The 25,865-nt window shown below is 36.4% G+C and overlaps 1 protein-coding gene across 19 annotated transcripts in view; it reads left to right on the top strand.

Moving 5' to 3' along the window:
• The window catches only part of MYT1L (myelin transcription factor 1 like), a 310,753-nt gene that overhangs the window by 77,758 nt on the left and 207,130 nt on the right, over window positions 1–25,865 (top strand). For all 19 annotated transcript variants that reach the window (XM_066547254.1, XM_066547272.1, XM_066547257.1 and 16 more), the window contains one exon: window positions 12,088–12,202. The gene's annotated coding sequence lies outside the window, so the exon portion shown is untranslated. The remainder of the gene's footprint in view (window positions 1–12,087; window positions 12,203–25,865) is intronic.

Here is a 25,865-nt window from a genome sequence, read left to right on the forward strand (position 1 = left end):
CTTTTTTTTTTGACACTGAAGAATTATAACATTGTTCTGCAAATTATTTCTAAGTAAGACAAGACTTGTATGCATATTTGTGGTACAATAATATATCTTATGATTTAGAACCTGAAATTGATCTGAAGAGGCAAAGACATCTTTCTAAATGAAATGGATGGTGCTTGATAGAAATTAACCAGATGGACTTTTAAAATTCCTTGGAAGGAAGAAATTGTATAATTACAAATAATAAAACTAATGCTGAAGAAAATTGAAACTAATAAAGCTTTTATAAGTTTTCTATGCTGTTCCTGTATCTAGAATGTTTTAATGGCAGAATGGGAATTACCTATTTAGTACTTTGTCTTTCAAGGGAGATGCAAAAAAAAGTGTTAAAAAATACTTACCTCTTAAAATGTGCAGATAGATACAAATACCATAGAATTACATAAACTCTATTGAAACTACCTGAATATGTTTCAAATACATGGCATGGAACCCTGACTACTTTTTTCCTTCTTAAAACCAAAAATCACCATCCATTTTTAATCTGGTGAGTTTTTTTGTTGTTGTTTTTGGGTGGTTTTTTTTGTTGTTGTTGTTTTTTGTTGTTTTGTTTTTTAATATTTCCAAATATATCAAAAGTTTTTCAGCAGGCAAATTGTTCTGTTATTTCCTAACTTTTGAGTATTTAATTTTGTATGTATTGTATAAAATATCTATATATCTAGTGGAAACAAATCCAGCTTATAACCAATGAAAGTGAATGACAAAAGAAATGTCTGCTGCTGTCATGTCCCTTCATCTTCTTTTGTGTTAATATTTATTTTCTCATGTCATTCATTTCAAATTCTTGAGTATCTTTCTGAAGCATGAGCCATTGAAATTTTCAGGATATGGTGTGTTGCAAGAGGAAAAATGTATGCTGTATATCTACTAGATTGGGCAGTGAGTAAAGAAAGAGCAATGGATGGCCACTGTTTCAGGTAAAATGCTTAAAATGGATAGTAAAATGTTCACTGACCTAAGTGGTTTTCTGTCTGTTATACATGTGCATATTCATTTTAGATATCAAAAAGGCAGACATAGTTACATAAGACATGCAGAAGCTATGTCAAAATATGGGTTTAAAAAACCAAAAGGCAAAAAACAAGGTTTAACACTTATGATAACAGTAAAACTGTATCAACAGCCAGTTCCAAATCCAGGCCTCCTCCTAACAGTTTGGTCAGTATTTGTCATGCTTAAAAGTCTAATATAGGGAATGGTAAAAGAGGGGACATTTGGCTTATAGTTACAATGTGGTACTGATAATTCAATTGAATCAACATATATAAATCCTGTTGCTAAGTAAATGATGATTCCTCATCTGCTGTTCAATATGGAGACAACTAATCTAACGTGAACAAGATATTTGTTGGGCAAGGGCTTTTGAATATGTGTACAGTTCTCTTAATATCTTTGTGTTCAAGGTAAAGACAAGCAATTAGATACAAGGGGACAATGAGAACACTCACAGAAGAAGTAGAAATACAAATGTTTGAAAAACAGAAAGCATGACCTAAAGAGTGACTTTTTGCAGTGTCTTTTGGGAATTATACAATGCTCTCAACTAAAGAGGGTGAATTTTGAATTATCGGACCACCCAGATTTGCAATTGAGTTAGAAAATATGTTTCTAGAAAGACTTTAGGTGTACTGTTCACTAATTCTTATACTATCTAAAGATGTATTTTTATGTGTCCTTGTTTTTCCCTGCCAACCACATCATCAGTTAGTCCGTGTTTCTTTTCTTGTGGGGCTAAGCTGGCTTCCTCATTTCTGCAGTTCATCAATACAAAACTGATTTGAAGCTGAGCTGTATAATAATAAGCCTTTCAGCAGCCAGGCTTGACACTTGCCTTGTAATTAAGGCCTTGATGGTTGTGTTGATGGCAAATGAAAGAAAATGGCTTTGTTCTCAATTCCAGAGGCTTGATTGCTGGTTCTCGTTCTCACCTGAATTCGACCCATTCTGCATTGTGCACATGATTGCTGGAGTGTGAGTAATTGCAGTGCTGGCAGATGACATTTTCATGAAGCACACTCTGCACTGCTCCAGAGGGAATTTACAGAATTTATAGCTGGAGAAGCTCATCAAACATGGATTTAGGAAATGCCTATGTGAAAAGTGGGAGCCCACAACTAAATATCAGAGCTTTTCTTTTGACATTTGCTTTTACATAAAGGACTGTCTGCAACCTGTCTTACCTTATGGTAGCAGCCTATTCATGACTAGGTTTTGTGATTAAGTGAAATCACTGAAGTTTGTTAATGCAATTTTTTGCATGCTTTCTTGAAATTTTTTGTGTGCTTGGGAAAGTAGACGGAAAATGGTTTCCTCATTTCCATTCATATTTTTAAATTTCCTTAACCTTTCAACTATTTAAAAATTTTCAGATGTCTCCTGATATTTATTGACAGCAATGTGTGTTTGGTTTTTATTTAAATCCTCTTATTTTTGCAACCTTTTTGCATTACAACATATTTTGTTTATTTTAAATGAAAATGAATGTACATTTTAAACAGCTTTTTAAATAAAAAGGCTTCCACAATGGAAATATACTCTGTCATTTATAAATCAGTTCTTTAGAAAGAAATATACTCTGTCATTTGTAAATCAGTTCTTTAGGAAGAAAACATTAATGACTTTTGTATTGACAAGTTCACAGATTTCAATGAAGGGTGTTTTATGTGTTGTAAATAAGAATTGCATACTGAAATTTTGCATTATAGGTAACATATGCCATGATATGCATAATCTTTTCTTCCCTCTGCCTTAGTACTCTTGCATTTTCTTCTCCATCTGACAGTTTGTGCCTGTCTCATATTCACCATGTTCCTTTCTGAGCCCCTGGTGCTTTTCCTTTCTCCTGTAACACAGTCAGGATGAATACCTGTGGGTTGTTGCTGTACTTTTATTTTCCCAAGAAAGAAAAACAAACATTTTTGGAATCCTGTTGACATTTTTCAATCACAGCTGCTTGTGCTGTCACTGACTTTGCACGTGAAGATGCATGACTACTGTGACTCAGATGTACTGTCTGCTTAGCAAGCCAAACTATCTGCACTTATGTTTTCATATTTCTTGAGGCTTCTCCATCATGGCAAGTCAAGAGTTTTTCCTCCTTGCAACTGGTATTATTGAAAGTCTTGACCAATTGAATGACTGAAGGTTTCAGGTTTTTAAAATTAGGTTTATTGGTTAACTGCTAGGAAAAGTTGGGTGAGAAGTCCTTTGAGTTTCTGCTATAATATAAATGTTTGACCCAGATTAGTGTTGCTTATTTAAAATACATAGAAGAAAATCTGAGGTCTAAGCTGCCGATGTTAAATTGCCAGTTGTTTTAGGGCCTAACTTATCCTCATTTCAGTACCTGAACTCTATATCAACACTAATGAATGGCAACAAGAGTGTAATCAATCTAAACTGCTGACAGTTGTTTTAATTTATGCTATACTCCTGAAGTAGTTGGGTAGCACAAGGGGAGACTCTCTAAGTGTCTAGGTGTCTGTCTACCTAAATTCATGGATGTTATGCTGCTGTCATTTACTAAAAATAGTGTGTTTTTTGTAGTCTTAAATGGGAACAAGATGAGGCCTGTTGTAAATACATCTTGGTTTTTGTCATATGTAAGAGATTTCCTAATATACTTCAAGTACTGGTGTTAAATACTGCTCCTAATCTTAAGTGTTCCTTAGGGAATAACTTAAAACATTTAGGTTCAGAACCTCAAAAGTTCTTGGACATGTAAATCTTTTGAGAATTTGGGTGTCATAGAGTCACTTCTTGTCCTTTGAAACCATGAAAATAACCTAGGTTTAAGGCTCAAGGCTTGGAGACAGAAGTCTGTAGTTCATCATTGCATCTCACCGTTATTACTGGAAAGCTGAGGTGCAGCCAGGTACCAGAGCCCTGGCTGGATCTTCTCTTGCAGGAATGTTAGGGGCCCATCCATGTCCATTATGGCAGCCTCCTGAGGTGCATTTCTGCTCTCAGTTTGTTCCTCTTGCAACAATCCCACTCTTCTATTGTGATTTGAGTGGCAACTCAGCCCCAAGAGGGGAATTAATCTACTTTTAGATTTCAGTATCTGTAACAAAACAACCCAAACCTGCTTTGGGCTTTTAGTAGAAAAGGGCAGGTTTTAAACCTCTATGTCCTTAGTCAGGACCTGGACGTAGAAAATGATTTGCTTCGTGGGAATGAGACCTGGATCGAAGAAGAACATGGTGAGAAAATCCTGGAGATTCCTAACTATTTTTCAAATTTGTTGCAAAACAATGGACTCTGAAGAAAGAAATGAAAACAATAGGCAGTGGACTAGAACAGTGAAATATGGCAGTGAACAGCTTTTGAACCTTGCTGAGTGAAGAGAAAAAGCTGCTTGATACCATTAACTTAATTATGGTGATGGTCTGGGATATACCGGGGACAGTGATGAAATACTGCATTATGCAGACTGGTTTTGGACAATACTGGTGTCTAACACAGCAACTGTACAGTTAAGAATCACCTTAATGTAGAAGTTAAAATATTGCAAGTCATGGAAAGTGTTCAGCTGGTATTCCTATGACCTTCTTGCCATGACCTCTGAACTTGAAAAACTTCAGTTTATTTTAATAAATCTTTCTCTCACCACATTTTAATTTTCACTTTTTCCACATCTCATTGTCTTTCTCAACAAGAATGTTAAGATCTGATTTAATTTTCTCTGACGTCTATTTATGCTTTTCTGCCATATTTTTCCTCTCACTTCTCCCATTTGCCTCAGTGACCTATCCCTAAGACATCTTGTTCTCTTTCCCTCATCTCTCCTGGCTTGTTTATGCTTGGCAATCCAGATGTGGTCTTCAGCATCTCAGCATTGACTCCTAATTTCTCATGTCTCTTACATTCCCTTCTATCCTTCACACCTAGGGGAGAGAGGATCCCCATCTCATGCTTTATTTCCAGATTCATTGTGAGATGACCTTTTGGAATGTCAGAGGGAGCTGACTGTGGTTCACCCATGGCTCAGCCTATTGCATGCGACCATTGACTATTTTAAAATATTTTTCTCTCTCACTGTCTCTTTCTATAAATCTTAAACAATTTTACTGTAAAGGGAAGAGTTTCTCACCTGATCTGCATCTTCTGTGCCCATTGCAAAAGCTATTGTTTTCTCTGGCACCACACAGTATGTTGCATTATCTATTCCTGTTTTATGATTTTCTATCCAGCACAATCATCAACAATTGCTTGTTTCCACTGAGAAGCCTGAAATTCTTGGACGATACAATGGGTATGAGAAGTTCTGTAATTCAGGGGAGATGATAAGAGGGCAGGAGTTTCCTCCTACCATTTACAAATGTTAGGATTCCTGTGGTTTTTTTGTTACATTTTCTTTTAAGCTAACAACTCTATTTGTTATGCCCTTAAAATTTTTTTGCATCTAAATAGGTACAAAATTTAGGCTTGTCTTATGTTGCAATATCTGTTAATCCGTAAATGGCTTATTCAAAACCTAGTCTACTGGCTATGCTCAGTGCTACAAAAATGCTCAAGAATTTTTGATTTCTCTTTTGATACAAATTTATCAGTACAGGGGTAAAACATGCTGTAATGTATTAGATAATGAATTCTAAATGTATCTCAATAATGATATAGTTTTTGTATCTTTGGGGAAAAGTTGTACACCTGTTGGTGTATCTGCATCTGCAGATTATCTTCCATTCATGAATGCTTTACATTCACTCTATTGCTATGCTAGTACAGCTCTTTGATATGCAGTTCCCACTGTAGCTGATCCATCAGCCCACCTTAGTTTTCTGCTTTTCACTCTATTGGAAGTCAGTCTGTTTAGGAACTTGCCCTACAAATATTCCATGACCCATTTGGTGTCTCCTATACCAGCATCAGAGGACACCAAGGCTTTGTCCTCTTAATGCGTTTGTTCATAAGCATATTTTCATTTCTTGTCTATTTGCTATTGGAGGTTCTGCGTTGTATTTATGTTCTATAACTTGCTTTGTCTGTCTCCAGTGGGATACCCCACCTTTGCATCTGAGGCACTGCTTTAATTAGTGACACAGTTACTATTCTCTTACCTGACAGTACTAGTGAATGTAAGGGGGAAAGAAGAGAGGGTTTCTGAGCTAGGTCATCTGAGAGATGGTCTGAAACCATAAATTGCTTTAACATGTGAGAGTAATATCTATGGTTAGATTTGACTATAAATGCATTTTGGGATTAATTTAGTGCTCTAATCTGTTCACAAATAATTTGCGAAGAAATTCAATCAGTAGGAGCATATTCATTTTTCTCCAGTATTTTCCAATTGTTTGTGCAGACAAATGTCAGCCTTACAGGAGAGTTATCCTTTCTGTTTACACTTAAGAACGATTATTCTTAGTGTGTGAACAGTCATGTATAGTTTTAGTCTTTGATTAGTTAGTATTTTTAACAAAAAGTAATTGAAGTGCAGTGAATAACTAGGAGTAAATACTATTTTTCCTTTGAGATGTATATGCCTGTAAGTATAATCCTAAATATAGTCCAGTTGGTAAACATTTTTTAGATTTCTGTTTCTTGTCACATGTTACTAAAATAGAAATTATTTGCATTTCAGGCAAATCTTTGTGAGTACTGTACAAAGCAACTGTAAGTTTATTCACAACAGTACTTTCTGTGATGTAAATCATTGCAACTGAGTATACATAATAGTAATTTTCAAGTTCAGAATGGTATTTTAGGATTAGTTTGTATGATGTGCTACAAAAATGCTGAGAAGAACATTTCTTATATATCTGCTACAAAAATCAGTATAGCACTATAGCACAGATTTTCTTTTGCATTTAATTCAGTTACACATAGTTTATCTGTTGCTTCTAAGAATTGTAATGTTAAGTATCTTCATATAAATTACTATTATAAAGAGGAGTCAGTTGAGATACATCAATTTGAACTGGCCAAGGGACATAAGAACTTGCAGCTTCCAAGGGACAGCTGTTGGTGTGACAGAGTATGACGGTGAAAGAATCTCCCCATACATGTTTCTTTTCTGTCCTGACAACGGTAAAGCAAATTTCAGCAGAGTGATGTATGAAAATACCACTGCTCAATCAGGCTTGTTTGATATGGCAAAATAGGAGCAAGGCTTCTGTGTACCCTTCCTCTTTGTCCATGTGTACGTAGATGGGTGCTGCAAGACATAGATAGGTGTGTACTGATCAGTCTCTCTCTAATATATCTGCATCTTTGCTCATTTGGCTTAAGAGATGTGCCAAAATTTTTTAAACATGTTTCAGGTACAACATAGGACCTTTTAAGGCACCATCAAACCGCGACACTGGAAATGGATCCAATGTACAAATACAGTTTTCTGGATCAGTCTCTGTATCTTTCGTTTTGGTGTACTGAAAAGGCTAATTCTCTGCTTCTTTATGTTACAATATTGCACTTTTACTTTTTTGTTCAAAAGATAATCTTGCTGCAAAGTGATTTCAGTTAGGGATTAAAGGAGAGAGAATAAAAATTTAACTTGTGGCAATAGATGGTAGAAATAGGCCTTAGCCCACAGAAGAATCAGTAGATGGATGCTTGGTGCTTTCACCTGCAGTCATTAGGTAGATCTGACACTGGTGCATGATTGACTGTGCAAACAGCCCTGCCCAAAATCTGCCACACAATGCTTTGCTGCATTCACTGCTAAGAGAACTCTTCTCCAATAGTTGTCTGTGTAGGAGGGTAAAACCAAATCTGCTAATAACTCTTGCTGTATGTAGTTCATAGTCTGCAGTGTGTAGGTCTGTATTCTGTAGGTTAATATTATTTGTTTTACACTTCCATTTCACTAGTTGTGTTTTTTTCCTTAAGATACCATCACTGCCTCTGGTTTGCTTTCAGAAAACAGCAGGAAAGATCTGGAAAGGCAAATCAGTTCTCTACCCTACACTTAACTTAATCTTTGGCAAGTTGTTCTGATTACTTGCCCCCTGATTTTCTTCTGCTCTGGCTCTCTGGGTAACAGTTTGGAGAAGATGAAATCTGCCCACCCAAACATTGACCTTGGAAATGCCCACAAATCAACAGCTTTTAATGTAATCTCCTAAGATTATTTGCTTTGTAGTGTGGTTTTAAGGTGCAGGTCTGTGTGCCATCCTCCTACTTAAAGACAATTTTCCAATTCCATATTGTCCTAGAAATGAACACACTGTTCACTGCAAGAGCCAGTAACACTGCAAACACTTCGTGTTTTCACCATCCTCATTACCTTCTGCAGTCAGGAGAGCCCTCTGCTCTTTTCACTCAGGTACACTGGTACACTGTTTCACACTTCTTCCAGTGGGCCTCAGTCAGGGGATAACTCCTTATCTACCGTGTAAGGATGCACACAGCTTTTCCAAAAGGTCTCCTCACTGCCAGTTGTGTGTTTTCCTCATTAGTTTTAAATCCCTGTTTGGCAGCAACTGATCCTTTGAACCGTTAATCCTACCTAGGCTACACTTCACATTAGAAACCTGGCATCCAGTATTAACTGGGATGCTCATCCACTGTCTGCTTTCAGTGATGGTATTCAGAAAGTTTCCAAGAGCACCAGATGTCAACTTTGGATATCTTCTTCCTTGAAGAAGGACATCCATGCTCCTGTATTTTTATGCTGGATCATTTTTTTTTAATCATTCTTTTTTATTTATAGATAGAGTTTTATAAGTTTAGGAAACATTTATTTCGAAGCAGGTTGGCACTAAGACTGTCTATTGGTAGATCTACATGAAAGTTAATGTAAAATATCACAAGTGCTTATACTTTGTAGTCTGAAGTGTGTTGTTGATGGAAGAAAGTAATACACCAAACATAATGATGGGAAAACCTTTTTTTCTCCTTAATTTCTGTGTTTTCACAGATTATTGAGAACTTCATATTCTGATAGAAAAAAATACTTTGTTTGCTATTCACTTAATGTTTTGATTTAATTTTTTATATGTATATTTCTTGACCTTTGACCTAATGTTTGTTCTAGAGGTTGGATTGTAGTGTTATTTCCACTGAAAAGTGAGACAGATGTCTGTCAAATGTCAGCAGTAGTGGGACTAAGCCCATTTTTATTTGTACTCTTTATTCTGAATAATCAGAAGCATGACTTTAATTGCCCAAATCTGTTGATAATCACAAATAACCTTATAAATCCTAATGAGATAAAATATTTAAGTAATTTTTTAAAACCCTATCAAAATATTTGAAGTAGTTGTAATTATTTCATCTTGCCTTAAAAAAAAAAAAACAGAAACAAAACAACAACACTAAAGCAAATTATTGCCAGAAATAACTCAGGTGACCACCAGTGTTGAAGTGCACTAGAGGAAGTATACAACCTCTTAAAGGCAGGCAGTATTTGCATGAGAGCTGGACACTTCCTTGTGGTTTTACTTTAGTGGTTCAGTTTTTTTCCCATACCTTCAGGGATAATAAGAACTGGGGGCTCTTGGTGACCTTTCTGGGAATTGCCGGTTCTCAGCATCAGTCAGAATGTAACCTTTTTGTGAGAATTTTCTTGTCTGCTACTAAAATATCCACTGCTTATGAGGATAAAGTATCCATTCCAGCTGTTTTTGCCATTCACTGGTGAAGTGCATCGCTTAGGGCATCTCAGAACCTGTGACATTTAAGCTGGATTTTAAATGTGCTTTGTTTGGGTGTTAAGCAGTAAGGAGAATCTGTACTTCAGCATCTTACTGTACCCTATTCCTTCTTTTGCAAGGGTAAGTGAATGGTTTTTTGGGTTCCTGGAACAAAGTATTATTATCATTAGTAGAATAGAAATAGATAACTATGGGGGCTTTATTTCTCAGTATTCTCAGTGGTAGGCAAGTCAACTATGGCTGTCTTGGCATTTGCCAAGCATTTTGTGTTGAGGCAGGCTCTGAATAGTATTCCCCATGTGAAGATTTATATATGCAAAATGGTAATCCCCAAAAACACATGACTGGTTTTGGATATCAGATCTTTGGCTTTGAAGTGGAGGGTCAAGAGCACATAGTGGAAACCAGTTTGTGAGAGCCCAAGGCCTTGTCTTTCAACAACCAGTTTTCAGATCTGTTAGTTCTCATTGTTTCCAATAATTAAAAGTTGTAGGTGGACCTCAAAATGACAGTGTTAGGAGAAGACTGGGAAAAAAACCTCACTGCTTATTTTGGTCTTTGGACACGTCTCAAAGTGAGCAGGATGTTGGGGCATGGCGAGCACTCGCGGTGCGTGTCACGGCTGCAGCCGGCGGCCGCCGCTGTCCGTGGTGCTGCTTGCTGGGGACTCCATAGAGCCTTTCATGGTTTTGCTACGACCTTTCTTCTGTAGATAATGATTTCTTACATGAATTTGTGTTTATAGTTGAAGTTACACAGTGTGTTGCAGCTTTTTTCTCCTTAAAAATAAATCCACCTATGCCTACGTAGGTAAAGTTTTGTTCTAAGATCAAAGGCACAGGAAGGTCACCATGAGGATGCATGCAGAAGTGTTTATAACATACTTCTCTTTAATCAGAACATTTTTTGAATGAATGGTTTATGCATATTTCCTAAGATTAATTTACTCCCTCAGAATGCCACTTAAAATAAATAAAAAAACCCCAACAACAACTAACTAGAAATCAAGAATTTTGAACTCTCAAGAAAAGTTATTTGGTTAATTCATAATTTTATTTTATCCAGTTGAATTATGCATTTGAGAAATTAATATTGAAACTCGGTCTTTAAATTATAAAAGAATCTTATGAGAGAAATGATTATTCTTCTGCTTAAAGGCTCTGTTCTTGGGTATGATTTCAGAAATTTTCATATAGATTCACACATTATTTTGAAAATTAAAAGACCCTCTCTTTGTTTTTTATAAAACTGTAAAAAAATAGTAATTGCATGTAAATATTTAGTGTATTTACGTGTAAAGTTTGTTTAATAGAAAAGAGTACTATCTTCTAATCTCATAGAATATTTCCTTGCCTGAAAAGTAGCAAATAAGGAGTTGAGTACAGTATCTTTTAGAGGATTTATGGTAATGCTGCTGAATTTAGCTGAGCATAAACAGCATGGTGAGCCCCTCAGGGTCTCTTCATTTTCCTGACACACTCCACTGCTGCCCCATTAACACTTCGTCTGTTATTGCCATCTACTCTGTTTAATGAGTATCTTTGAATTTCAAGTTCTTCCCAAAAACAATAGCTAAAATAACTGATGCACCTACTGTAGCTTTCAGTAGTGTATCTTATTCCCTTTGTAATATTTTTTAAAAGAAAAAGTACATGTATATTCTTCAGCAGTATAGTTGCATCCTGACATTTTCTTTAATCACAATAGACAGTAATCAAAACCACTAAGTAATGACTACAGATATGATGCTGTATCTGTTTGTAGAAGGTAAATGCATGCTGGATAGCTGATAAAGGAGGCTTTTCCTTACTTTAAAATTCCTCTAGTTAATACTTACTCTTTAATGTAAAGAAGGAATAATTCTGCTGGAGACTGTGCTATCAAAGCAAAATATTTCTTCTAAGAAATCATAAGACAGATTGACTAGGTGCTGTATTCTGGTATCTATATTAATCCAGCTAAATGATGTAAAAGGTCAATATATGTCTCATTAGGTTGGATTCCTAAAACTGAGTTTACCATGTTCCTCAGTACACATGAATGAACCATCTTAAATTATTAAACAATAACCCATATTTTCAGATGAGGACTCAACCTGAATTAAAGCTAGAATAATGTTGTACTGGGATGATAAGCTTTAAGAACAATTCTGATTTTGCATTGACTGTTAACTGATCACAAAAGCGCTCCAAATCGCTGTAGGTATTCAGTAGATCTGGAAAGTCTTTGGAGGGCCAAATAAAAAAATCTGAATAATTGAATAAATTTCTGTTCTAGAAGATTGAGGCAATCAGTTGGATATTGAAATATGTTTTTATATTAAATGCATTCATTGAAAACATAGTTTTGAAATCTGAAGTAACATGTGAGTAATTTTCTGTGTTCTGGTAAACTTGCCGTCTTTCATTAAATTGTTTGTTTGTTTGTTTGTTTTTATTTTTAGAAAATGAGTCTGGAAGAAAATTGGTGAATTCAATCCAGAGGACCTACAAGCACTCTGACAGGCTCAGAGAGCAGAGTCTGTACCAAAGAGCAATTACCCCACCAAACGATTTCAGGTACAATTGACCTAAATATAGCACTCTCTTGAGATTATTGACAAGAGTTCATTTCCTGTAGTGCTTTTCCCATTTGCCACCCCTGGTAACCACTGTGATCTTATCTGCCTGGTGCTGCATGACTTCTGGGATGCAGTTAAGAATTCTGCTGTGCATTATCTTTAAACAGACAATTCATGCTAAAAGAGTCATTTGCAGTTAAATTAGATGATGCATATATTATTCTTGCTGCTGAAGTTACAAAGAACAGGAATGACTGCCTGAATCCTTTTGAACCTGAATGCACTAGAATTCTTTTTACTGTGAAATCAAAAAGGTAGTACTAATTAATTTTAAATCAATAGGAAATTTTATTTCATTAAACAGTTGAGTCAGATGTGCAGGTGGATGGGTTGGAAAACTTGCTATTTCTTTCACTGTATTTATATTTATTCATAAACTGTGACTTGCCCTATGGTCATCCCACTATCTCCAGGCAGTCACAGTAGTTCTTATATGCTGGCATGAAAAACAAGCATATAAATTGAATGTGTAAGCGTACAAAATGTGGATGAAGTGAATTCAGAGGCTAGTAATGATAAAATCCATTTTAGTTTTGAGGAATGCATTTTTCTTAAGCATTACTTACAAACTTGTTTAAAATGCTGGACATATTTGCATTCCATGTATGTGGAATATAGGGAAAATAGATGGTATTACCTTGGTGTTCATCACAGGGATTCTTTCTTGAATCATTTCTCTTCTGCTGAATTTTTATTTGGAAAATCTATACATTGTCCATAAATTCAGAAGTCTGGTATCAGATTCTGTGCTGAGCAGCTGTTGGAGGGCCATTTGTCACAGACCTTTATGAGCTAATATCACAGGACACAACTGTGTTACTATTTTCCTGCATATCCACTATGTTTTCTCAAAAGAACACCAGAATACTTTTACTTTACTAGTAGAGTATACTCTGCTAATAATCATGGGTCCCACTCTTCAAAGGAAACTCAGGAAGTTCAGCTGAAAGCTGAACAAGTTATAAGATAGAGACATATATACACTATATTGGTCCACTGACTTGGTTCCTTTGATGGTGATGGACAGCGGTTATAAATGTAGTTAAACTCAGAAATCCTATACTAAAATAAGATGAAGCATGAATCAGTTAATTGCATTAGATAGTAATTATTTTATTACAGGAAAAATTTGGATTAGATATAGAGGAACATTTACCTGTGACTTATGTTTTGCCAATGTACTTTAAGGGGTTGATGAGACACAGTATGTCACAGTGGAAAGGAATAGTAATTTGAAATGGAAGTGTAAGAAGAAAGCAGTAAAAGAATAGGTAGAGGTGGGATGAGAATATGCAGGGCATGACTAAATGGATTCTCAGCTCAGGTTGAGCTCATGGAACTTCTTGTGCTGTAGTTTGGGATCATGAGGAATCTGTAGTGCTTTCTGGTAGACTGCTAAAGAAAACAGTTTTGAAGTTTGAGATGGGAGAGAATGTACATGAGGAATTTAAATGGATTCATGAAAAGATCTTTCTGTTGTAGAGTCTTCTACAGAACAAGGCAATTAAGGAACACGGACTTAGGGGTGAAAAAATAAATCAGTCCTGCCCCAACACAGAGAGAGAAAACTCATAAGAAGATACCAGCAGCACCAGAGCTTAAATTGAAATATTTACCTTCTTACGTTTGGTATTTTGCAAACAGAATTTTTCATACTAACTCTTGCAATGCTGCAAGAGCTTACCTTAAAACTGGCTGATGTGGTTTTTCCCATTTTCTTTTTGCCATTTTCTTTTAGATAAAATGTATCTAAAGCTTGATTTTTTTATCTGCAGAGATTATCAGATGCACACATTTTTTTAATCTTGATATTCCAGAGACCTGACATGGCTGACATACAACCATTGTGCATACTATAGATCATTAAACCAGTTTGAAACTTAGAAACTAATGCTGGAAAAGACCATGCAAACTGACTTTTCTTTGTGAATGGTCTTCATGAGGATTGCTCACTTCAGCTCCTAACAGATAGAAATATCATTCTGAGCCTTCTGTTAAGCTTCATCTTGTAATAAATTATGGACCCAATGACAGGTGCAGCATCTTAAGCATTTTTATTATAGTTATTTTATATCTTGAAAGGATATTCTGGTCCTTTACAGTATGCAGACCCAGAGAGGACAGTATCACAGAGTAGGGATTTTATACTTGCTTCTATATTCAGTTTGCCCTGCCATGGCAGAGAAAAGGCATAATTAGGCAACCCTAATTAGGCAATGTAGGAATCTCTGGTATGCAACATTTTTCTTAGGCAGCTATATATTATTTCTACTTGTTCTATGGTGCCTCAGGGAATAAGAAAAGTATGGCCCATTAATTAGAGAATTAGCTTAGAGTTGGGAAAGATGCGTTCGGGTTTTGCTTGTGCCACAAATTTTCTACAAGACATTTAGCTAAGTATTGACCAAAATTCAGCACAACCTAAGGATTGGGGTTGGTGACCGTACTTCTCTGCTTTTGAAGCAGAATCGTGTTCTTCTTGTTTATGGCATCTTAGTTACCCCCCTTAAATAACTGAGTAGTCAGAAATCCTCACTCCCCTCATTAGCTGAAGTGAATTCTGTATACTTCTCTGTCATACTTGCCTTGTGTGAGGGTGTTGATGGAATGGCAGGGATGCACAAAGTAATGCCTGATGTTAGTTCAGGTAGAGAATTACAAAGATACTGTCATGGTGACGAGTTCATGTTAGTTCTTGGCAGTGTAAGTCTTCCTAGTACAACCTTCTGAAAAAGCTAAGCTCATCAATCAAAGTGTCATATGTTGCTAAAATTTGCAGTTTATAAATTGTCACTATAAATGTAAGTAGTAGGAATCACATAAAATTATGCTTCTTTTTCTTTGTGTCTTTCCAGACTTAAATGGTTTCAAAAATGAGGCAGTAGGATGCTTAAATTGCAGTTTCTAGGCAGCATCTCTGCTCCTGTGAGCAGGCATGGCTGTTTTATTGCATGACCCAGCCCACTGATGGGTCATGGGCTGCTGCTGATGTTAGCATGCCAAAGAGAACATGTGACATTAAAGGTAAAAATGCCAGGGCAGGGGCATATCACCAGTAAGAATAAGAAAAACAATATTTTGCTAGATCATTACATCTTCTTAATGTTGAATCCCTTCTTTTCTCCTACTTTAACATTTTCTGTAGAAGGGTTATCATGTAGCATTATTTTGATTAGTTTGTAGTTACTGAAACTAACGTAGCTTTGTTATGTGATCTTAAATGTTTCTTTTCTCCTTATCAATACTGTGTACTGACTTTTGGTGGGCAAAAGAAATCTTAGCACCCTTAGGCAGATTTTGCCTTCCACTGCGGATGAATGACTGTATATTGCTCTGACTGAAGTATTCATTCTCAAGCCAAGGAAGACAGAGGACTAATTTGAAAGCCAAGTAAAGTTCTGAAAAAGACTTCATTGATCAAGTAGAATTTGGGTCATGGTTTAGTTAGGTCAGAATTCTGCTTCTTATACAGTAGAAATAAAGCTTTTATTAAGAAGTCTACATATGAAAAAAGACTTTCACATACTGAGACAGAAGGGACGCAGAAGTGCATTTTTACAGCACTTCATTCACCTTCAGTGCACTGAGGAATGTTAAGGAAAGGAATATGATAAAAACTATAAAGATTCTTATCCGGCAAGTAGCTAAAGCCAAGAGAAGGTGCATGTTTCATAGCCAATCAAAGCTAGAAAGAAACTGTTTTTAAAAGTCTGGCAGGAAGACAAAGCTGTGAGCAGATTCTTGTAAGTTCTTCAGTCCTTTCTGTGCAGAAATACAAATACAGTTTTTGACTCCACATTAATTTTATTGCAAACAGCATTTAACAAAAGCAGTGCACTCTAAAAGTTTCCTCTCCTGTGAATATTTTTTGGAAAGGTGTAGAGAGAGTAGATAATATCATTTCATGTTCACCTTGCACATTTCATGAGAGAGTTGCTCCCCTGTGGTTTGGGAGAGACCAGTCTGTGCTGCTCAGCAGCTCTCAGTAGTATTGTCCTCACATGACCTTGTGGATGGATTTCTATTTCAAAATCATACAGAAGTTAAATATTGCTGAAAATAGCATTCACTCCTGTTTTGCTCCTTTCATGGCTTCTGGGGTGAAATTTATCTGTCCTAATGTAATGTCTTTTCTATCTAAATTATCTTTAGATAGGCTAGGCTACCTTTATAGTCAATGGAGAGAAATAGACACTTTTTAGGGCATGATTCATCTCCTTGGAAGGTAGACATCTAAGTAGGTCAGATGAATCAGACTGTACAATAGCACATTCCTTACTAGAGAGAATAAAGGAAACCTAGGGATCAGCATGGATGTTGATGCATATATTGCAAATATCTAAAGTTATGTGAAATGAACTTTATGTCTATAGGAACTAAGTCAGAGGAAAAAATCCTACTCTTCAGGAAGCACCCTTTTCTTCAGAGCTTGTGGTTTCACTGTGCTGAATGCATCGTCATAATCATACCCATGAGGTGATAAATTAAAAAAAAAATTCACTTCTTACTTCCCCTAACTTAATATTTTAAGTGTGATGATTGAGTAGACTGTATTTTGTGACTAGGTAATTTGTATATATTTATCATCAGTGATTCACTGGTTCTACAGTGGCACAATTTTTTTACTAGTCTCTGCTAATAATCTGTATGTATGTGTTTTCACCATGGCTTTGGTTCACTTGTGAACCATTTCAGCACCAGATACTTTTTTCTCAATCAGAAACCTCTTCAAGGAGAAAGAGAAGGTATGCATTTTATTTAGGGTAGTAGACTAATTTAAATTAGTCCTTCATAATAATCATTACTGTTAGTGCCAGAGTTTCACTAAATGCTCCAGGAGATGAAGTGGTTAGTGCAAATCTGCCTGAAAGTCTCAACAATGAATATTTTCAAGTGCTAACAAATGAGTTTTGCAGAAAGGATCTTCATTTTGGTTTGCGTTTGGTTTTATCAACTATAATCAATAAAATGGAACATACAAGAATGAGCAACATTATTTATTATATATTTAAAATACAAAATCAACAAATGAAGACTCACCTAAACACCAATGAAGCTTCTTCATATGCTGCTCTTCTCCCATTGTTTGCAAAACTCCAGATCCAAGCAAACCTGCAAGACTTTTGTCAGCTGCATGCCCAGGAGTAGCACAAGGATGACAGCCTGGAGTAAGCAGATTGCTAGTGAGGCTAGCAGGTGCCAAAACATGCTGTTTCATGACCCAGTGTAAAGATGCCAAAAATAATCTCAAATGTACTTCAGTACATAAAAGCAAAAACCCCTCAGGCTTGGAACTGTCTGAGATTAAGCAAGAAACTTAAAGTTAGAAGACCAGTGTTCTAATTTTTACCTTGCAACAGATTAGCTGTGTTATGGTAGTGAGGCACTTTGGCCAAAATCTGTGTTTTGCTACTTAAATAGATGGCATGGTTTTCAAAAGAAAGTGGGAGCAGAATTAGAAAGTATTCCACAGATAAAAACACGAACTTAAGTTGAATCACATGCAAATGTTGACTAAATATCTGCCTCATTTCCCATATGTTTCAGAGTCATAGCATTTAGCTGTCCTCATTTATGGTAATTTCAAATGCATAAATAAAAATTGCTTTGTAAGTTCAAATATTCTAAAACCATTTTTTCCTCAATGGTTTGTAAAATTACTTTATGTAAAATCACTATATCACTGACCAGGTTGCTCAGAGAAGCTGTGGATGCCTGGAGATGGTCAAGGCCAAGTTGGATGAGGCTCTGATTAACCTGGTATAGTGGGTGGGAACCCTGCCTATGGGAGGTGTTTTGGAATGAAATGATCTTTAAGGTCCCTTCCAAGCCAAGTCTTCCTATGACCTTTCTGTTAAAGGTAAAAGTAGATTCACAGCTGTGGAACATGTTTGTTTGATCAACCTGAAAACTATTTGCTTTAGATCAAGTCCAGATGTCCATGTTAAACAGTTTCATTTAACTTTAAAGACAGCAATACCAGCACTGTGCTAAGTGAACTTAAACTTGCAAAATGCACTGTGAAATTGTGAAAAACATGGAAATAGTTGGTACTCTGTGTTTGGTATGTAGAATAAGATCAATGAAATAAAATATATATCTGATACTGGTATGGAGTCACAGGTTAAAATGATCTAAAAAAGCAGCTGAGAAATTTTTTATGCATTTTAAATATTGTATTTAACTTTTAAATCCTTCTGGTGCTGTAGACCTTTCCATATCTGCTGATCATGTATTGTGTAGCATATCTAGAAGTTTCTCAAAGATGAGGGATAGTAATAATCATTGAATCAGAGTATCCTGGTTTGATAGCGACCCACAGGGATCATTGAAGTCCAATTCCTGGCACTGCACAGGACCATCCCAAGAGTTACACCATGTGCCTGACAGCTTTGTCCATATTCTTGAGCTCGGCCAGGCTCGGTGCTCTGACCACTTATCTGGGGAGCCTGTTACAATGCCTGTTCCAGAACCTTTTTTGGGTATCCAACCTGAACCTCCCCTCGTACAGCTCCAAACCATTCCCTCAGGTCCTGTCACTCATAACCAGAGAGAAGAGATTGGTTCCTGCCCCTCTTCTTCCCCTCTTGAGGGAGCAAGGTCTGCAGCTCAGACAGAGGAATTGTGATTGTTATAGTTTGACAATTATGACAGGAATGATGATAGCTGTAGTTTGTAGTAGAGTGCCCATGTGCTAAAATTTTCAGGGTGAAAAACTATTTCGATGGTAACAAGCACTTTATCTTAAAATTTGTTTATGAATGCAGAGTGAAGGAATCTAAAATTTAAGAGGTAAGGTATATTAGATGGTTCAGTGTATGGTCTGAAGTACCCAGTGAGCTGGCTCTGTGTTTTTTATATAAGAGATTAGAGAAACAAAATCTTCCATGCTGTCTGCCTGTTCATCAACAAGACACCTAACTTAGCCCTGGTAACCGGGCACTGCACATAGAAACAAAACCAGGAAGCATCTTTTAAAACTGAGGTCCTACCTTAAATAATTAGCCATATATTACAAATGTGATTGGTCATATCTTTGAGTGCAAGAGAAAGTAAAGAATGAGCTCATACTACAAAATATGATCTCTGCTTACATATGCTGGTTTAAGAGACACAGTCATTCTTAAAGGACAGAACATTTCAAATGAAAGACACTTAATTGATCAGATAGATATACAAATCCATATATATCTACCCACATGTACACAAAGAGCCTGTGGTTTTCACAAAGTCACATCCATATGAAAAAATGGAGGCAAAGGTTTGATTTGGCTTACACTTGTATGTTCTCGAGCAGGACTGATAAAAAGAGCCATGTGTTGGCTCTACATCTCTTGAAGTTCATGGAGTTTAAATGTACTCTTTACTTGTGAGACTAATTCAAAAATTTTGTCTTTAATTCACATACTTTAGGGAACTATGATCAGCTGCAGGAACTACTGTAGCTTATTACATAGAAGAAGCTCTCTAACCTGCTTGTTTTCCAATATATGATGCTAAAGGAACTTTTTGGCTGAAGTCCAATCTTTCTGTAGAAAATAAGAATAATTGGTAATAAAATAGTCATTCCTATATTCCAGTTGTTATAACTCATTCCAGCATTGCATTCCAAAAGTAAATTCTGTTTTGAAGTATATGAATATAATAGAGACGACTAATATATGTCCTTCATTGAGATCTCAGTTATTTAAATGGATCTTTAGTTATTTCATATTGTGTGTGGAAAATCTACATTAAAGAGCCCAAACACTAAAGCTAATACGTGCCAGAATTAACTTTGTTAAGGCAAGTTAATTTAATCTTCCCCCATACATGTGCATTGTGAAGACTTCTTTAATTATGTGATCACATATTGTTTTTCTTACAAAATCTTCTCCTCTTTCAGTTCACAGAATATATGATCATCACTTAATGAGCAGCTGTTCCATATTTTGTTTTCATGACATTGTTCAGTCTCTGGCCCCACACCTTGTTTACTATAGAATATTTAAGCCTTGCTCTGGAGACACAGTTATTAATTATTATTAATTTGCATTTTGAGATTTTTCTAGTATCATGATAATGCCAAAGTGATTAGTAGACATTGAATTAGCATTACTGCAGGCCTCTGAGATTGGCAGACAGTATGATTCCAATTTTTTGGCTGGGGAACCATGGCCCAGAATACTGTGTTCAAAAACTTCCACTAATCTACAGGACCATCCTGAGCTGCAAGTCAAAAGCCTTGACTCATTACTGTCACATGAAACTTTTCCAACTTAGGGCTTCTTGTCTACAGCTGTGTATGTCTCTGAGCATTCATCTCTTCTGCAAATTCAAATGCCTCCTCACAGTGAATCACATGGAAAATGAAGAATATACTTTCAGTGACCACTTGTGAAAAAGCTGGTTTGAATTACTATAATGGAAACTATGTCAAGGAAAGATAGAATCCTGCTTTCTAGACTGACATCCAATTACTCTAAATATTCTTGTTCTTGTTGTTATGTGGTCCCATTTTTTAGTGCATTTCTTTAGAATGCTTTACCAAGTGAACCATCTACAGACACAGTTGTGATTCATCCTTGCAGCAAGGCCATCTTGTGCACTGTATGAAGCAGGTGTGTTCTGGTAACAATAGATATGAGTCATGCCATTACTCTCCATGCTCATGGATAAGATGAGGGAAAAATTGGTTATATAGGCAACCTGGCACTTTTGGCACCTTTTTTCTGGATTTGGTCATGTTAAAGAAATTTTTTGAAAATGTGTCTGTGTGAGAAAAAGAGACGGAAATAGAGACAGAGGGAAAGATAATGAGTACACACCATTTTAAAATAGAAACTTCTGAGAATGTCTCAACCCGTCTGAATTGTGAGATGCTTGGAACCTTAAAATCCCCCACACAATGTTGTACCATTCTTCTGTTAAACAAGTTGCATGTTTTAATGTTCTGCAAAAACTATTGCTGAAGTAGTAAGATGTAAAATACCTATTTTCACTACCATCCAACTGGACAGATATTTTCTGATGGCACAGAAATCATGAGAAACTGAAATTTGGTTTCCAGAAGACCCAAAAAGAGGTTTCAGTCATTACTGATTCTCTGCTCAGTTCTCAATGACCTTTCCTACCCCTGTTCACTATCTGTTAAAACTCTTGAGTATAATCCAGTTCTTTACCTCCTGTCTTCAGTACCTTTCTACAGTCAGTTGTCTGTTTGTCTTCATCCCTCGTTCCTCTGGGGCTGGATCTCGGGACTTGTGTACATCTTTCTCATTCCCAGTGGCTCTCCAGCCAGAACTCCATTGTCAAGCTGTGTTTTCAGTTTCTGTGCCTCCAACCATCTATCATTTGGTTCTTTGCACTCCTGTTCCAAATACTGCTGTGAAATGTTGGCTCTTCCCTTATTTTTCCTGTCTGCTGCTTCATTTTCCTTTGGGCAGTAGGGAACTCATAGGACTCTTTTGATATTTGTAAATATCATTGTTAATTTGAGAGCAGAGCCTCTGCTCATTCTAGGACAATGTTGCATAAGCTTAATTTCTTTGCTGAAAATTTGGACTTAATTTAGAAGACAGAAGCAATGCACCCATGACTGATCCTCAAGACCTGATCCTAGTCCAGGCAAACTTTTCTACTCCTGCTAGATACATATCATGTCTACTTCTATTTAGGCATTTCTGCTTTTTTTCCTCCATTGCTGGTCATACTTTATCTGATCATCAGTCTTGAATCCAGATAGTTTTTTCTAGGTGAAAACAGACTTTTGGGATGTTGCATGGGTACAACCCCAGAATTCAGCACTGAAATTAAACCTACCAGTTATTTGAGTTACAGATACCCCTCTTGATACATCCCAGTAACAAGTGGGCAGGTTAATCTCTTCAGCAGAATGTTAATGTAATGTAATAACTTGGACAGAGCCTATGCTGAAAAACGCTGCAATATTAATTAGTGGGAATTGTATAGTGCCAGATACTATTCAGTTTACTTACTGCACACTCATGTAAGATTTGAATGTAGAAGGGATCCCTGGTTTATCTAGTGTAATCTTGCTTAACATAGGCTGCATACTCTTGAATCACTCTGTAGCTGAAGAAGGCCTACTCATTATTTGAATTTAAATTTAAATTATCACACAACAGTGCATTTGTCTCTGTCCTTCATAAGTTGTAAAGCTTTGCATAACATTTGAAATATATTTAGGATTTCTAACCAGCTCCGAGAGGGACTGAGCTATTATCTTCATGTGAAAAGTGGTATCCCATGTAAATGAAAACAAGGTTGCACTGGAAAAAACTCACTTGGCATTGTTTAATTATTGTATTTAATTTCAATGCTTTCAAAATGCCCAGTATTTTGGAAGCTTCACAATACTGCCCTCTGCTTCTTTCAGTTTCTGGCTCTTTTACGCCATTGCACTTTGCTTTGTCATCTTGACATCTGGCAAGAAACTTGGAAGAGCTCATTATCAATAAAAGATTAGGGGAAAATAGATGCCAAAACAGCCTAAACTTCATAACATAGTCAGTGTGAAATATTTTAAATGAGGGCAAGGATATTGGATTTGGGGCAAGACGATAATGATGGTTAGATTTGTTAGAATAATTATGGGAGATTTGTTCTCAGTTCCCTGCCTTGCTCACATCAGTCTGTTCATGTCTCTCTGTGACACAGTTCCTTTTCAATAAAATGGGAATAGCACTGTCTCACAGATGTTGCTTCACAGATACCATAGAAAGAAGGAAAAAAATAATTATACTCTACCTATTGTAGTATTATGGTTTGTATGAGTACTGTAATACTGATGGTATGTCTCATATGAGAGCTGTTGTTGATGGGTTGGGAAGTTCTAAACCTAAGACGAGTGAATTTTTCCAAACCTTTGTTTGCACAGTTCTCCTCATTGCTTTATTATCTTCCCCTCCCCTTGAGTAATGTTTATGCTTTCATGGTTTGTATTTCCTTTCTCACATCTCCTCACTACTGCTCATATTTCTGCATTGCTCCTGTTCCTCCAGAAGCCCTCTGTCGTGTCCTTATACTTTAAATTTGTGCATTATGCATGGTAGCCTCTCTCTTTGAACAGTCTGCCCCAAGGCAGTGTCAAGGGTCTTCTGGGCTGCGTGAAGGGGGTGAGGCATTGAGAGTGCATGCACCAATGCCAAGATGAATGAAGTAACAGTCAAATTTAGTGCAAATATATAACTAGTTTATGGGGAAGAAAAAAATATGCATCTGTTTTCACAGCAGGAGTCTCTTAGTTGTGTGAAGTAGTTCTTTGATCTGAATGGCATGTTCTTAACTCATGAAGAATTATTTGTGGAGTTAGGAAGAGCTTTGTTGTAACAGAGAGAAACAGCTTGGCACTGACCATGTCTGTACTCATCATACTTTACAATGTCCTGTTTGTCTTCCTAGTTGGGGTAGCCCAAGGCAAATGTGACCTCTGTTGATAATACTGTGTCCTCATGGCTTTGTTGCTCAAGGTGTGTGTATTTAGGGACAGATTCCTTAGCCGTCTATGCTGAGATGTTTAAAAATTATTGCCAAGTTAATTCTACTACAAGACCTGTGTGTGTCTGAGAAGGAATTGTTCAAACAGCAGAATTGAACTTCTGTGGAAGTGAGTTAAGTCTCTTTTCTTGCTGCAAGACCTGCATAAAAAAAGCATGGCCAGATTCCAGATCACACAAAGGATAATAATGTAGATTTATGTGCTGTCAAAATTCAATGATTTTCCTATGAAGGGTTAAAACAAAAAATGTGTAAAGCACAGATCAGTTACAGCCTTGACAGCCACCACCACCTCACTCAGCTTTAAGCATCTTGAGCAGTTCCCAATTCACACTGATCTTAAATATTGATTAAATCGCTCAACATTTTGTAGAGCTAATTCAGAGCAATTTTGTAGAGCTAAGGTCTATGGACCTTTCCATGCTAGGTCACACTGGACAACAAGGAAAAGCAGCATTAATCCCTTCTTTCTCCAGAAAGTTGAACTTTTGTAGATCCCAGCTGCTATGAGCTGGCAGTCAAGAAAATGAGTCCTCAGAAAAATAGCAACCAAGACTGGTTTCTCTAAATAAAGTAGACTGGAGACAGGCAAAATCAGTCTACTTCATATACAGTAGAGGAAAATAGGACGAAGTGTCATGCTGGCTGTATTTCTTGCCAAATCATGGCTTAAAATGTAGCTGTGGACCAGGAATATGATCAATGTAGAAAAGTAATGAATTTTCTAGGAGCTAGTAAACGCTGTCCTCCAACTAGCTTAGTACAAGTCTATGTGTTAAAGGCAGAATTTCACACATGGCATAACATTAAAGAGAAATATTCCTTCATAGAATCTTTTTTATCCTGACAAACATGTTTGAGTTCATACTTTACATTTTTAATAAAAAACAGGTCAAATTTTCTGCTCCTTTGGTCTGAATCTGGAAAGTGACTTTTTAAAATTAAGAATGATGAGCCTAATTTGACAAGCTTACTTATGTGAGTAGTCCCTCACTGACTACTCTGTTTATCAGCGTCAAGGATATCTAAGATCCAAAAGCTCTTTCCTTTAATTTCCTGAAAGGTAAAAGGCAGAAATCTATTTCCAGTACTCGAAGAAGTTTTAGGATGCTTGGGGTCCATCATAACTGAGTTTACACTCCATAATGATGTGCAACATTATAATCTGTTTTGTTTCTGCGATGCATAATAAGTAATTGAGCAAAAACCAAGCTAAAATTGGAGAAAGTAAAATGAAATACATATTGATACAAGTAGAGTATTATCCTCAGTCAGAAGGCTTGTGTTCAACTGAAAGTATTTTTCATGCATTACCTGCCTTTCTCCTTTCCCTTAGCTGGCTACCAAGGTAAGTGGCTGAGTCACCATCCCTGGAGGTACTTAAAAGATGTGTAGATGAGGGATTTAGGGACATGGTTTAGTGGTGGACTTGGCAATACTGGGCTAAGGTTTGGCTTCTTTTTTTTTACCTAAATGATTCTATGTACTTAGGTAAACCTTTGAGAAGCAAATATTCTTTATTTAGCATGTTTTGGTGCGAAGTTCCTTGTTCAGCTAGAGTCATGTGCTGATTCTTGAGTTGTTAAAGGCAAGAGATGTTAACATCAGAAAATTAGCCTTCTGTAACCCAAATAAGCAGCTTTGTGTTGATACAGAATATGAAGACTGTATTTTACTACACGCTTGCTTGCCAGTTTGATTAAGATCATGTGCCACTTAATTTTCATGGGGTTGTTATTACTTAGAGACCTTTTTATTTTACAGGATACCTCTGAGAAATATATACTTTTGAATATTCAGCAGTAAAACTTGCTGCAAATTTGCAGTAAAACTCTACCAGTGGTTCCTAGAGGTTAGAAATAGTAGTTTTATTTATTTTTTAATGTTTCATTTGCAAGAAAATGAACCTTCAGTTTACCAAAAGAGCATTTCTCCTACATTTAATAATTGGTAGGGATTATACTCATTGTATGACCTAGGAACAATAATCCTGTGATAGCTGTGAGCATCTGGAAAAGATTAGAGCAACCCCTAAATTGCTCTTAGCTGTATGAATGCTGCTGTAGAAGATTTTACATTGAAGTTCTGATCCCTACTCTCTT

This window comes from Molothrus aeneus, chromosome 3 (assembly GCF_037042795.1).
Source record: "Molothrus aeneus isolate 106 chromosome 3, BPBGC_Maene_1.0, whole genome shotgun sequence".
Lineage (NCBI taxonomy): Eukaryota > Metazoa > Chordata > Aves > Passeriformes > Icteridae > Molothrus > Molothrus aeneus.